The 12343-nt window shown below is 32.7% G+C and overlaps 1 pseudogene; it reads right to left on the bottom strand.

The window, feature by feature from the left end:
• Nucleotides 1-2231: 2231 nt before the first annotated feature.
• On the bottom strand, nt 2232-5600 carry LOC114181116 (annotated as a pseudogene).
• Nucleotides 5601-12343: the final 6743 nt, after the last annotated feature.

The following is a 12343-nucleotide window of genomic DNA, read 5'->3' as shown; positions in this document are numbered from 1 at the left end:
CGGTCAGGGTTGACTCCACTCTGACTCGACTGAATATGGCCAAATTTTTATCACGACCGACTCAGTTGAATATAGTCAAATTTCGTTCATGACTTACTAGACCGAATACAGCTAAATTTGGGCTAGAGCCGACTCGACCAAATTTGGTCATGGCCAACTTGACTGAATTCAGCCAAATTTAGGTCGGGACCGACTCACCTAAATATGACAAAATTTCGGTCGCGATCAACTCTGTTGAATACCACCAAATTTGGGTTAGAACCAACTCGGCCAAACTTCAATCGAGGCCAACACAACCAAAATTTGATCAAAGCCGACTCGACTTAATTCAGTCGAATTTCGATCGTGGCCATCTCAGTTGAATACGGCCAAATTTTGATTGTGACCGACTCATTTGAATACGGCCAAATTTCATCTTAGGCAGTTTAGCCGAATATGGCCAAATTTGGGTCAGGGCCGACTCGGCCAAATCTCAATCGAGACCAACTCGATTGAATTCGACCGAATTTTGACCGGAGCCAACTAAACTAAATACAGCCAAATTTTGGGTCGAATATTTCCTTTAAAGAACACGTTTGCTTTGAGTAATTACCGGCATCTAGGTACATGGAAGTAACTTGGGTCTCTCCAATCCAATGGTATAATAGAATGCAAAAAGAAAAAAGAAAATCGACATAGAGGCATTAATTATATAAGGAAAATAATTATAAAGTATTTAATTTTTAAAATTTAAATATAAAAAATTAACATAGAGGCATTAATTAAATATATATTGTTTTTAAAATTATTATAAAAAATTGTGTTTATTTTTTAAATTAAATTATAAAGTATTTAATTTTTTTATTTTATTAAAATTAAGGGTTAAATATGTTTTTGGTCCCTCAAGTTTGAGCGAAATTTGGGTTTAGTCCCTCATCAAAACTTTTGACCAATTTAGTCCTTCATCTTCCAAAATGCGTGAATTTAGTCCTTTTAACCAAATTTTGTTAAGTTTATCTGACATTTCAAGCGCATTTCATGATAGTATTTAAATTATTTATACTGTTTAACACATTTTTGCTTCAATGTTAACTTAAATACTATCATGAAATGCGCTCGAAACGTCATATAAACTTAACAAAATTTGGTTAAAAGGACTAAATTCACGCATTTTGAAAGATGAAGGACTAAATTGGTCAAAAGTTTTGATGAGGGACTAATTCCAAATTTCGCTGAAACTTGAGGGACCAAAAACATATTTAACCCTAAAATTAATGAAAATTATCATAACAAATAATATATTCATGTTACAAATAGAATTACATTCGTATGTTATTTGTTGTGAGAATGATGTTTTTTTATTGACTTTTATAGTGTACAGAAGTTAAATACTTTATATTTTTTAGAAAACAAAATTTTCCATAATGATTTAGCGACAAAACGTGAAAACAAAAATAATTATTTTTAGTGGAAGTTATATTTAGCGTTTCTGGGGGTTTTAAACCCCACTAATGGCTTTACCAGGGGTTTGCAATTCCCCTGGAAGAGCCAGCATGGCTAACAGATTACTAGGGATTTTCAGCAACCCCTGGTAAAGCGCAACTTACTTGGGATTTTTGAAACCCTCACTATTGCCTGGGGTTTTTGAAACCCCAACTACTGCCTAAGGTTTTCAAAACCCTTGCTATTGCTTGGGATTTTTGAAACCCCCACTACTTCCTGGAGATTTTGAAACCCCCACTATTGCCTAGGATTTGCAAATCCAATGGTCAGTAACAATTATTATGACATTTAACTGTACCATAGTGTTTTTCATTAATTTTATTTGCTTTTTTAAATGAGTCATGTAATTATTTCTTAATTTTTAAATACTATTACTATGTGATAGTAAAATCCATTGCACTTGAGTGGGTGTTGGGTTGTGATTTTATAACGTTAGGATTAGATTAAAATTGCATAAATAGTGTGTAAGATACGCTTTATTGAATTCAGTTTTCAATTGCATAAATAGTGTGTAAGATACGCTTTATTGAATTCAGTTTTCAACAGGATCTGAAAAATCAAATTATGATCAAGACTAAATAAGAAAAAGTATATGATTAAAAAATTTAAGTGCATATTATTAACCGAGCAAAGAAAAATAGAGTTAATTAAGTAGAAAAAAGAAGAATCAGAATTAGTACAGAATACAAAGCTATTTTCACAGCCACTTAGTTAATTAATAGACTTCCTACAAGAATCTCGAGCCATAATACAAACAAAAAGTAAATCATATTTTTCAATGAGAATATACTGGACATCAAATAAAATCCACTAATCTTGACCTGGAATATCCTTATCAAGATGATGGCACACCATTTGTATACATTCATCATCATGAGTTTAAATTAAGGAACGAATACACTATTAGTTCTGTGATTTATTTCATACCAACATATCATGATTCTCATCTATGTTATTAGACGTATAAGGGTGCGTTGGATTTGTCGAAGATGGCAAACCATTCTTCACACCACATACTTTTTATGATATCTGGAGCATGGCCACCACCTGCACCTTCACTGCCAATAAAATGTCTGAGGAAAATCCATAATCAGCCAACTTCGACTAGTAAACATATCCAAAAATATCTTTAAGTTAACACATACCTGTGATAAGCATGAATAGTTCTTCCTTTAAATGCATCAATAGTATGTTCCACAAAACCATATTCATTTAAGGTGTAAGTGTGTATGTTAACCTGTTATAATACAAGTTCATGATCAAAATCAACAACAAATAACACAATTAAATAAGTAACTAAGCCAAAGAAATTGGTGCCTGAATATCATATTGTTCTGCAACAGACAAACAAGTGTCTATTGCAGCTGGTGTAGTTCCCCAATCCTCGTGCAGCTTCAATCCCATAGCTCCAGCACTGATTATGCCATGCAGTTCATCAGGTTTGGCATTGTTCCCCTGAAGAAATAAATGGAGGGTTTAATTAACTTCATACATATATCAAAATTTTCTACATAGAAAAACAAAAAACTCAGAACAAGCATTATATATATATGAATAAAAAATGGAAGACAATTGTAACCATTCAAATGAATGTTTGTCAATTTCTCTACAAACAGAATGTTTCAGAATGAAACATAGGTCTTAATCAGAACCTCATATTATATAACCATCTCAAACTTTTAAAGGTAGTAAGTATAGATATAATTTTCTTTTTAAATATAACAATCTAATTTTACATATAAAATAGATTTTCATTATGAATAAACTAAAACTTTTAGAAACTAAAACTTATCTGAAATTAATGTTTATTCAATTTTCTTAGCAATCATGGTCAACTTTTATTTGTATATCATAACAGAGAAATGTAAACTCTAAAAAGGGCATGACCATGGTTTAAAAGAATAGAATATCATGGAATCAATTATAATTTTGCACATAATTAAATTCCATAAATACATCTTTTACTAACATGTGCCCCAGTATATGATCTTCAATTTTATTTTCAATAGTTGAAAGAAGTTTAAAAGGAATGAAAACCGTTTTCAGTATGGATAAATTCACATGCATCAGATCATTGCTTGTTTGCCATTGAAAAGTACACTTAGTATATATAGTAAATAATTATTGAAGGAGGTCCAATAGGGAAAATAATGAATGTGAAGATTATGCTTAGGTGACCTACTTAACACTGTACATTATTTCCATTACTCACCAGATATAACCATCCTAAAAATTCTTTGTCAAGTTAAAAGAAAAAGATCCCTAAAGATGAAAAGTAAAAGCAATAAGAAGAATAGAAATAAAAGAAGAAATCAAGCAAAACCACCTTTAAGTGATGAAAGGTCCAGTACCTTCTCAGTCCTTCCTCAAATTTGCTTGCTCCAATAGGGAGAACCATGATTAATATATAGTAAATAATTTGCTTGCTCCAATTGGGAGGCTGTGTATTGATTTTATCTCGTCATTTTATAATGTTTTTCAATATGCCTTTCATAGGTGATAATGTGAAGATGGTTCCAAGTTCAATTTTGGGTCAGAAGAGGCATTTAGTTACTCAAGAATCTGTTGCTTTGGAATCCCAGGCAAAATGTCAAATCGTACCCAAAAACCAACAGTCAAAGAAAGTTCTTGGTGCTTTGAAGAGATTGAACTCAACGGTTCCAGTTTGGGAAGTAAGTACTGCACACTTGTTTAAGAATAGACATCCGATTATTTCAGAGACTTTTATAGACTGTCCTTCTTTAGATCCACTTTACATGGTGCTAGAAAGACTAAAATCTTCAAGGCAGAGCCTTCTGGGATTCAAAAAGATATCAGACCGTGGCTTAGTTGACATATGCTTTGAAAACTTTGATACTATGAGTAAAACTCACATCTTAGTTCCTTCCAATTTTATAAAGTGCTTGTAAAGTGGTACCTGGTATGCTTTTGCTTTTATTTCCATGATATCGTGACTGAAATGAACTTACAGAAATATTAATTGACAGTCATACATACCTTCTTTTTAGTAGCACCAACTTTACAAGCAGCAATGGACACAACTAATATAGTAGTGGCTCCAAGTTCCCCCTGCAAATAACATTAGAAACAAAAAATTATAAATGCACCATCAAAAATAGAATAGATTCATTAGTCCATAAAATCAAATAACATAACAGAGCATTCCTTTATACAAAATACATTAAGAATTGGGACCACTTCTAGCTTTTAAAACGCTTAGCGGCATATAAAGTGCAAATGAAAACTTTTGCACCTTAATAAACCATCTAGAGCAATACCACATATGCTAACATCAAACATCAAAATTTCTATTCTTCTTCCATGACCCACTTCAGTATTCTGGAAAGAATTAAATAATTTTTATTTCAGTTTGGTAATTAAATTCATAAAACTCTCCAAATAATGTTTTAAATTAGGTGATTGCCTTTCACTTATAAAATTAGCATTGCAAAGCAGAGTGAACCGAGACTTATGTGAATCACCAAAATGCTCAGAGTGCTTGTGGCCATAGTATATTGACTAACATCACAAAATGTGTTTGTTCTTGGAACTCAACCTAAAACTTCTATCCCTGGTCTGATTGATTGTATCAGTATCTTTGCAATGAAAATTGACAATCACGGAACAAAACAAGGGAAGTTAGGGCAAAATCAAGAGATAAATGAATGAACCTGTTCGTGGTGAGAATAGTGAGAGACACACTGAAATTAAAAGATAAAATTGAATTGAGACGAAAATAAAAGAATGGAGATCGAAAGAACGACGAAATTGAAAGCAATGAAAATGAAATCAAAACAACGACGAAATTGAAAGCAGAGAGAAAGGTGTTTATTACCTAATTTCAGGGAGAACAATGGACTCGAAAGAGACAACGTCTTCCTCGTAAGACACAAGCCACAACCTCCTAGGACACGAACGATAAAAGCAAAGAGACGAAGTTGAAATTGAAATCGAAAGAGATGGAACCAAAAAAACGAAAATGGAATTGAAAGTCACAGTTTACCTTAAGTGAATTGCTTGAGCCTCTTTCTTTTCCTAACAACGAGTACCTCCTTCCTTCTTCCAAAGCAAACAAGTTTTTTAAGCCACATAGAAAGAGAAAAAATCACTTCCCAAAGTACTCAAATTAAAATTTTAAAATTATATAAAATAAAGAGAATAAATTGGCAGGGGTTTTTCCATAAAACCCTTATACTTAGTGAGGGTTTATAAACCCCGATTATGTATATATTTTAGTGGAGGTTCTTGTAACCCCAAATAATAAACCCCATTAAAATTATAAATTCTTGTATATGATACTGATTTAAAATATATATTATTTATTTGGACAATTTCCCCATTAATTTTAAAATGTACAAATATTAAATAGCCTAAAAGCAAGCATTATTATTAAAATCTATATGTGTTGTTTTTGAAATACATTGATTTAATTTTATTTTTCAAGTAAATTTTTTTAAAATTAAAATAAATATTTTATTAAATTTATCTTTTAAAATATCTTTTCTTAAGCTTAAGTGTTTTTTTTATTTGATTGTTTTTTAAATTTTAACTATCTTTTAAAACTAAAATAATTATTTATAATAAAAAAAGTTACCTAATATATAGATAAAGACTATCTATAATATAATTATAAAAATTATTTATATTTATATTTATAACTATAATTATTATTATTTTATTATCCTAAGAAAAAATGAACGCAAATACTCTTACTGCATTTAGTTCCTCTAATGGTAAATAAAAGCGTTGAGATTTAGTTAGAGAGAATAAAAATTAGAGAGTAACTTAACGAGAGCAACATGAAATTGTGAAAAAAAAAAAAGTGACTGTGTTTGATTGTAGTTTTGTTTATTAATTTTTAAAAGGTCAAAATTCTTTTTTTTTCAGTTTTCGTCAAGTTTTGTTAAATAAGTTCTAATTTTAGTTTTGTGTTCAAAGGTCTCAATTTTCGTCAATTTTTGTTCAATTTGGTCATTTTTTGCTAACACCGTTTAAATCATAACGGCTATTAACAGTGATTGTCACATGTCACTTCGTGATTTTTTTGAATTTTTTTATTTTTTTTAAATGTCCACGTGTCAACCCAATAGTGTGTCACGTGTCAAAGTCAATGTTCTATATTCAATTTGGTCCCTATATTTGTATTTTTTTGTTCAATTTAGTCCTAATTTTGTCCCTATCGAAGATGTGACCAAATTTAATATTTATATCAAAGTTATAATGATGTGAATTTTAATATATTATATAAAAATATTTAATAAGAAATGTAAATTTTAATATAAAAATTAAATTTGGTTTCAATTTAGAGAGGAACCAAATTGGTTCATATTAACAAAAATTGTGATTAAATTGAACAAAAATAACAAATTTAGGGACCAAATTTAATATAGAACATTGATTTTGACACGTGGCACGCTGCTAGGTTGACACGTGGACATTTAAAAAATTTAAAAAAAAATTCAAAAAATAAAAAAAAAATTCGAAAAAACCACGAAGTGACACATGGCAATTATTGTTCATGGTCGTTAATGATCTAAATGGTGTTAGCAAAAAAGGACCAAATTGAACAAAATTGACGAAAATTAGGACCTCACCAGTGCAGGAAGGGCTTTTGACAGCGATTGTTTTTGATGTTCTGCACCGGTTCCCGAACCGAAGCATATTGGGGCGAGGCCAAAAGGTGAAGGTTTTTTGTCTCGGGTGTGACCCGAAGCCATAGATCCACGTTTATGCTTTGGTTATCCTAGAAACCGGGCCATAAAGTCTCTAAATTTTTAGAGATTCACCGTAGCGAACCTCACCACCGTTCGCCGCAAATGAACCTCACCACCATTTCGCCACGAACTCCACCGCAACAAACCTCACCACCGTTCAAAACCCTAATCGTGAGAGATCACTACACTGTTGGTATCGCGCAGCGGAATGTTTGAGCGTGTGGACAAAAACCAAGAGGAGGGTGAATTGGGTTCTTAATAAAAATTGTGCTTTTAATATCAAAGATCAATTAAAATTAAACAATTTATTTTCTAATAAACACAATAAAATAAAGAGAGTAGAGAAGAGAAAATTGCACAAAGTATTTATACTGGTTCGGATCAAAAGACCCTACGTCCAGTTGTTAATCTCACAAAAATGAGATTAACCAAATCACTAATAAGTAACAGATTTACAATCAGATAATAAGAGTGTAAGGATAGAAAACACCTCTCTTGAATCACACAAGAGATGAACACCTCTCTGAATCACACAGAGAATCTTGACCTTAGCTTTCCTAGCAACAGCAGCAGCACTCAATCTCCTAGAACACCTCTCAGGAAAAGTTATCGCTCTACCCACACTAGGTTTTTCAAAGCTTCAATTGAGAACACTCAGAGAACTCTCTTGCAGTCACAGCACTAGTACTCTAGCTTCTCAAAAAGGTATTTTGGAAGTAACTCTGAGGTTCCTTAAATAGGGGTTCTAAAAATTAGGTTAAAAAGCTGAACAGTCGCGCCCAACAGTCCAGGATAATCGATTATCACTAGTGATAATCGATTATTCCAGTGTGGTTTATGGAAAACAAATTTTTGAGCAGATAATCGATTATCAGATGTTATAATCGATTATTCCAGTGCTTTCTTGAAAAAATTGGTTCAGCTTAGGATAATCGATTATTTCAAGTGATAATCGATTATCATTTTGATGTTTCGAGAAATACTAGAATTTTCTTGTACAATACAGCTTCTAACTTAATCTAATTACATTTTACAAGATAGCTTTAAACATTATAACATGTAGTCTTCATATTGTCTTCCAGATGGCTTTCATGCTTCTTTTATCATCATCAAAATCTTGCTTCAGCATTTAGACTTGTATTGCTTTTGCCAACATACACTGCCTCCATCTTCAACGCAAAAGCAATCCAGATCGCGCCTAACAAAAGAACGCGAGTCATCTGCCACCAACATGAAACCCCAAAGCACGAGTGAGGCGCTGGAACGAACCAGAGTTCCTCTACAGCAGCACCTTTGAACCTTCATCGGAGTAACCGCATCAAACCATTGCGGCAACAACCCCTGAACTGCCTAGGACCTCATTCTTCTCCGCCACGAACACAAACTTGTTGGAACGAACCCACCTTCCTGCACCGTTGACGTATAGCCACAACGTCGCAACAAAGTGGCATAGAGCAGTGACAACCTTCGGTCCTATTCCACCCGAGGCCAAAGCCTCTGTTGTCGATGGCAATTTTGAAAATTTGGAGAACTCTGATATGTTATAGGCCTCGATTGAGTGATAACCGAAGCATAAAAGCCCTTATAGGCTTCGGTTGGATTGGGACCCAAGGCAAAAGAGTTCGAAAAATTTCAAAAATGTCACCGCGTCCTTATAGACTTCGGTTCCGCAATAACCGAGGTCTATAAGGCGATGTAAAAACACGATTCTGCACTAGTACCTATTTGAACACAAAACCAAAATTAGGACTTATTTGAAAAAACTTAACCAAAATCGGAACTAAAAAGATATTTTAACCTTTTAAAAACTTAATTTTAAACAATATAGTATTTAGAGTGGAAAAGAATGGAATGTAAGTAGGGGGGGGGGAACGATCAATAGAAAATTAAAAATAGTAAACCAAAATAACTTAGAGATGTATTTTTTAAACACTCTAAAAACTATTTATAATCTTCTTTTTGTTTATTTGGTTTTTAAAAAGGAAAACAATTTTGAGAAACGGGAATTGTAATTGTTATTTCAGGCCTTAAAGTGAGTAAAGAAAGTACTACTTTAGTTTCCATACGCGATGACCATATAAATAATATTTGTAGCGACACTTAATGAATGAAAAATGTAAGGGCAAGGGAAATAAATTAGGATGTTTTATGAAGTTACATACATGAAAATTGTATGAAAATAAAGAAAAGCATGCTAAAATCAACTATTAATGAAGGGCTACAATAATATTATCTCGTAACCTTTTGCTGCATTCAGTTACAGAACAACTTTATTTTCAATACTAACATTTGTCTGATAAATTGTTCAAGAATTAGAACTTCTGAATATCATCAATCCAATTACCATCCAAAAACTTATAATGAATCCAAATGGCATGCTGATATAAAATTCACGGTTGAAAAAGGAATAATCATCCTCCTGATTTTCTTTTCTTTTCTCATCTGACGATAATATAGAAATACACACTTTATCAAGTGGTGGTCCACAAAGATTGAGATTATCTTCATAGCATGAAGCATTGAAACTTTGTAATTGTGTGCTCTTAGGAATTTTACCAACTAGATGGTTGTGTGATAAATCTAACATACTGAGCCGATCGATTTGAGTTAGACTTATTGGAATTGAACCAATTAGTTGATTTCTTGAAATGTCAAAAAATTCAAGTGATGTAAGTTTTCCAATATTTGGCGGAATTTTTCCACTCAAATTGTTTCTTGACAAATTCAATGAAATCAATTCAATTAAAATCTCAAATTCTTTTGGAATTTCTCCTAAAAAGTAATTACTCGAGAGGTCGATGCTTTTCAGAAGTAGCAATCCATTATTCTTAAACATGTGTTCTGAACCTTTCCACGTCAAGAATGTATTCAAATCATAATTTTGAGGACCCACAAATCGTGTGGTCTCAACTTCATACCAATGATCACTTTTCGAAGATGCCTTTTGAGCCATTGAAGTAAAATTTTTTATACATTTAGGAATTTGTCCAGACAAATTGTTCAGGGAGAGATCCAAGAGTTGAATGTTTCTCAGGTAACAAATTTGCAGTGGTAAATTTCCTTGGAAATGATTCCTTCTTAAACTTAAATATTGCAAGTTTCCTAATTTGCTTCCAATCCAAGTTGGGATAGATCCTGATAAATTGTTTTCCGCAACATCTATCATCACTAGATTTGTACAACTACTTAAGAAGAAAGGAATGTCACCTGTTAAGTTATTGTTTCTCAAAATCAATGCTTGAAGATCAAAGAGGGATCCCATTGAAGTAGGAATCTTTCCTGACAGTTGATTTTGACTCAAATCCAAAAAAGCTAATGACTTGAAATGGCTCCAACAATCTGGAATTTGTCCAGACAAGCTATTGTTTGAAAGGTCTAACTGGTATAATATTCCAATTGGATTGCCCACACATAAAAATGAAAGAAAGTCTGAAAACTTATTCTTAGATAAATCAAGCAATGTGGAACTTCTAAGAAATGGGGGAATAGGGCCTTCAAATTGATTTGATCCCAGAATTAGAGAAGAATAAGGATTCTTTGTTGGAAAATATGGAATTGTACCATATAAACTATTGGATGAAATATTCAATGAAATCCATTTTCGCAATGCTAATTTAGTCCAAAACCACTTTGGAACCTTATTTGATATTCCAGCATTTGAAATGTCCAAACCCCTAAACTCGTTTTGTGTGTGTAACCAATTGGGGAATGTTGGACCAAGGATGCACGATTGGAGTCTTACATTCCATAACTGAAAAGGTGGAACCCAGTTTGGAGAAAATGTCAAGGCTAATAAAGAGTTTCCAGATAAGTCTAATGAATTTAACTTTGACATATTAGAAAACGGGTAATCACTTAGCACACCCTTCAAGAAGTTTGATCGTAGATATAGTTCTTCTAAATGATGTGGAAATTGAATATCATTAGAAAACTCTCCATTTAACTTGTTTCCAGCTAGATTTAAATCTTTTAAAGATGAGAAAATAGATAAGTCGGGTAATGTACCATTGATTTGATTCATGGCTAGACTTAAGATTTCCAATGAATTTCTAGTACACCCAGATAAGTGGTGAACTATTACCGGAAACTCTTCACTTAAGCTATTGTTAGACAAGTCTAACAACCGCAAAGCACATGCATTGCCAAATGATTTTGGAATTCCACCTTCTAAAGTGTTTGATTCAACCGAGAGAGACTCCAACTGAGATGGCAATTGGTTACCTTCTGGTATCTCTCCACTTAATTGATTTTCTGAAAGATCCAATATTTTCAGGGTTGAAAATCCTGAAAGGTCAGAAAATGTACCATTGATATTATTTCCTCCCAACTTCAAATCTTGTAGCACGTTTTTAGCACATCCAGACAAGTTTTGAAATATCAATGCAAACTCTCCACTCAATCTATTACAGGACATGTCCAATGAGCGTAAGGTGCATGTATTTCCAAATGACTTTGGAATTTCACCTTCTAAAGAGTTGAATAGGAGTGATAATGACTCCAATCGAGATGGTAATATGCCTTCAGGTATCTTCCCCGTTAATTGATTATCACCAAGATGTAATCTTTTCAAAGTTGTAAACATGGAGAAATCCGGTAAAGAACCGTGAATTTGGTTAAATGTTAGATCCAATTCTTGTAGTGAATATGTAGCACAATAAGTAGACAAATTGTGAAGAATTGATGAAAGACCTTGGTTCAAATTGTTTCCACCCATGTTTAAAGACTTTAAGGTGCATATATTCATGAATGATTGCAAAACCTCAACCTTGAATCTATTGTAGCAGAGGTTAAGGTGGTCAAGCGAATTCATTACCAAACCAAAGTGATTTGGTACAGAACCCTCCATGAGATTACCACTAAGGTCAAGCTCAACAAGATTGGGAGTGAAGTTTGACACCCACTGAAATATCATTGTTGACATGAGGGTGTTCTCGGATAGATCTAGGACCGTGAGGGAAGTAGAAAAATTAAATTTAGATGGCCTCAGTGAAAGGAAAACATGATCAGAAAGACTACAATCTTGTAAAATCAGTTCCCTTAATTTTGGTAGCTTACCAATCATTTGGATCCAACTATGAGAACTATTAAGATTTGATATTGTGAATATGTAAAGATGAGTTAAAGAAATGAGATTAGATAACCACTGA

The sequence above is a fragment of the Vigna unguiculata genome, chromosome 4, assembly GCF_004118075.2.
Source record: "Vigna unguiculata cultivar IT97K-499-35 chromosome 4, ASM411807v1, whole genome shotgun sequence".
NCBI classification, from domain to species: Eukaryota; Viridiplantae; Streptophyta; class Magnoliopsida; order Fabales; family Fabaceae; genus Vigna; species Vigna unguiculata.
The sequence above is the reverse complement of the archived record's forward strand: the minus strand, read 5'-3'. Positions and strand labels throughout refer to the sequence as shown.